We start from the raw sequence: 3928 nt of genomic DNA, 5'->3' as shown, positions 1-3928 counted from the left end.
TTTGATTCCATTACTCTGACAGCCTTTGGAGCTCCTCAAGGGCATTATGAATGGTTAGTTATGTCATTTGGCCTTAAGTAAGCCCCGTTTTCCAAAGGAAAATGGATAATATTTTCAAACCATACTCAGATTTTTGCATAGTTTATATAGATGACATTCTTGTCTTCTCTAGAACTATGAATGAACATCTAAAACACTTAGAACATGTGTGTAAATTTATTGTCCATAAATGAATCATCCTTGGACAGAAGAAGATTCACCTCATAAAAGGAGAAATTGATTTTCTAGGCATTCATGTTAAGCATAGAGAGATTCATCTCCAAGAGCACATTGTCAAGAAAATCAGTCAGTTCTCAGACAACATCCGAGATGCAAAATCTCTGCATAGATTTTTGAATGTTGTTAATTTTGCGAGAGACTTTATTCCTCAAGTCAGTGGCCTCACTGCACTTCTCTCTCCAAAAACAAGTTCCAAAAAGAAATGGTCATTTACAAAAGATGACAATAATACTGTCAAAAAGATCAAAGAATTAATAAAAAATCTTCCTCGTTTACAGTTACTTGAAGAAGAAGATCTGATCATTTTGCAAACTTATACAAATGATTATTACTAGGCAGAAGTTGTTTTAGCTGTTGCTCCATATACAAATCATAAAAAGATTTGTAAATTTCTATCAGGAAAGTTTAACGCAACAGAGTTTAACTATTCTACTGGAGACGAGGAAGTTCTGTTCTTACCTTAATTAAAAGCATTAAGGGTGTCGAAGCATTCTTAGGAAACAAATTTGTAGCAAGGACTGATAATAAAAGAGTTAAAGATTTCAAAAACTACAAATTAACTGATGTTGTCGATAGATGAAGAGTTTTGAGATGACAGATGTTTTTAACTTAATATGAATATGATGTTGAAATGGTTGCAGGTGACAAGAACTATCTGTCTAACGCTCTTATAAGAGAAATGACGATGTTTGAAAAAGAAGGTCGCAATCCAAGAAACTGAAAACCGGAATCTGAAGAAAAGAGTCTTTGGGAAAGATATAAGAGCGGTGATAAAACCTTAAGACATCTCCATGATGGACCAGGTTATCAATTCATTGTGTCTTATGGAGCTGCAAAGTCAAGTCAGTCTTCTGAAAGAATGAAGCCAAGACCAAATTATGGTTGGGATGATCAGTCAGACCATTCTAAAACCACCTTGCAAGATGAAGATCAATATGTTGCATCCAATGAAAAAAAACTTGTAAAAGAGTTCTTGTTGTGTCCTAAAGTAACAACCTCAACTGACCGATCTCAGAGTAAAAGATCGGCTACCCCATCACAAACGGCGGATGGTAAAAGCATGTCAAGTCTGTTAATAGTTATTGCTTTACCAAAAAGCAGAAGAGCCCCTTTTAGGGCAAACAAGCTACTTGTGGTTATTGGGAAAAATATTATTCATGATCAACTTGTTTCATGGGAAAAAGCAGAAGATTATTGTGGATAATATTCTATATGTTTTCTATAAAGAGAATGAAGCTCACTTGTTTCAATCCCTTAAGGCATTAACAGAAGAATTGTATGGATTCCATGCAAAGGATAAGAGTATTCCAACAGGAAATTCTAAGGTTTTATATCTTGAAAATCCTGAAAGTGCTAAAGCCCCTATTCTAGCACTAAAAAAAAATCTGAATGGTACAACTTCCATGATCTCTTAGGAGGTTTTGAAAGTAAAAATGTCCTTCCACAGACATTATTAGTAGTTCCTGACCCATATTATTGGAGTTATTTGGTTGATGTTCAAGCAGAGCATCCTTAGAAACACAAATTGTGGCTCGTGAGAAACGGTTTTGTTCATAACCTTTGGACAAAGACTAATGAAGATTTAAAAGGACTCACATATGTAATATCTGAAGCTATTAAGAACATTAGACCTGATGGATGTATCATGAGGTTAAAATTCATATCAAATCCTCCAGAGTGGACAATGGTAGATGGACAGGTGAATTATTTTTCTCCATATCATTATGTCAGGTTAATCCAGAGTCCAGTTCAAAAACTAGCCGTTGCAGGAAGCAATGGTAGAGCAAAATCAAAACATCCCATGGATGAAGGCTATGGTTATAGCAAGTATAAAAAATGTGGTTTTAAGGGATTATGATTCAAGTCTTTTGGCAAGTGGAGAAAAAGTAATGGTCACTTGCTATAATCATCCACCTCCATAGAATTGTGATTTCTTCACAGCTCTTATGAGGAATGAGGTTGATTGCACATTAGCTACTACTACGTGACTAGAGAAAATCGAGAATGATGAAAAGTATAAGCTTCCTTATCCTTATGATTCAGATCTTGACAATGAAAAAGATGACACAACACATGGATGGGAATACAGTGGTCCAAACTCTTCAGCAGGATACAACAAGGAAGAATATCACAACATAACAAACATGTTGGAAAAATAAACGGTTGCCGACGCATCAAGACATAAAGCTTTAATAAGAAGTAAGTGGTTGCTGACATTTGAAGGCAAAAGAGTTTACTTTTTCAAAAGTATAGTTAAAAGCTTATCAAGATAAGATTCCTCATGTCGTCCACTTAGCATAGATGAGTTTTAATTTTAGTTTGGAGTCTGCTCCCTATATAAGGAGCCTTAGGCGTCAGTATGAAGGCATCAGAAACTTGAGATAGAAGTTCTCTCAACCTTTCTTAAGAAGTAAGATAGCCATAATACAATCCTTCTACTATAGTGTGAGAATAGTAAAGTGCTTACTGTGTGGTGTGCTATAATCATCCGGTGGGGAGTGCAAGAGTGTTTTATCTACAAGTAAGTGTTTATCTTGTAATTATAAGTATGAATAACTAAACATGCGAGGCTCTGAGTTTTGTATTTGTATTCATGTTGGAATAAATAAATTATATCTTGTGCCCCATAATCCGTCACAAAAATATTTAGCTACTGAGTACGTATATTTAGATTTTCTTTGTATGTCTATATTTTTCTTGCTTTATGCTTCTATGCTTTGCTTTTAAGTACTAAGAAATCTTTCCATACTAAGGCACCAATGATTCTGCCAGGATAGTAACCCAAAAGACGTCGTTAGATGAAAAAAAATGGCATGTTGAAGGCTAGTTATTAGGATGGTAAGTCTTAGTCTTACTAAGTAAGGTAATAAATTTAAAAAATTAAAAAAAGGTGTGGACTAAGTTGTATAAATGAAAAATTTGTGGACTAAATTATATATGAAAATGTTGTGAGGTACTGATTTGTATTTCTCCATAAAACTTTCATACTCTAATTAGATAAACTTTCATACTATATAGGAATGGGAAAATTTTAAAAACAATACATGAGAAATAAAGTACCACTCATAATTTTAGTGTCTGAAGTTTCAGAAAAATCAAAACAGCACATGACATTCAAAACCCTACACAGTAATAATACATTGTGTCAATGACACCGTTAACTATTTGAAATCACTTCTTTTTTAAAGGGTAATTTTGGGATTTTTCTTTCTCCTCTCTCCTCCTCTGCCATGCCACCGCCAACTCGATACTCCTCGAAGATAAATAACCTTCACCCTTGCGGCCACCGTTTGCAAGTTTAGCACCACCGCTTAGCTAGGTTATCCAGCTTACCCACTAGCTCACTCGCCAAAATCAAAAGAAACACCAAGCTCTCTCATCCACCATTTTGATGGGTTGTATGGGTATGTCGACCACCACTAATCTCTCTCATTCACCATCAGCACCACCACCACATCCAAACACCACCCAATCCCCAATTCACAACCCAACCCACCAACACTCTCATGTTCTAGTTCAAATCTTCTCTCATTTGCACCAAAGTTTACGGAAACAAGCACAAAAACAAAATCACTAAACAATGATCAATCCAAATTTCAAAAATGTGAGGAGTGAGGACGATATAGAAAAGGGGGAGAAGGGGTTTACT

This window comes from Fragaria vesca, linkage group LG2 (assembly GCF_000184155.1).
Source record: "Fragaria vesca subsp. vesca linkage group LG2, FraVesHawaii_1.0, whole genome shotgun sequence".
Taxonomy (NCBI): Eukaryota; Viridiplantae; Streptophyta; class Magnoliopsida; order Rosales; family Rosaceae; genus Fragaria; species Fragaria vesca.
The sequence above is the reverse complement of the archived record's forward strand: the minus strand, read 5'-3'. Positions refer to the sequence as shown.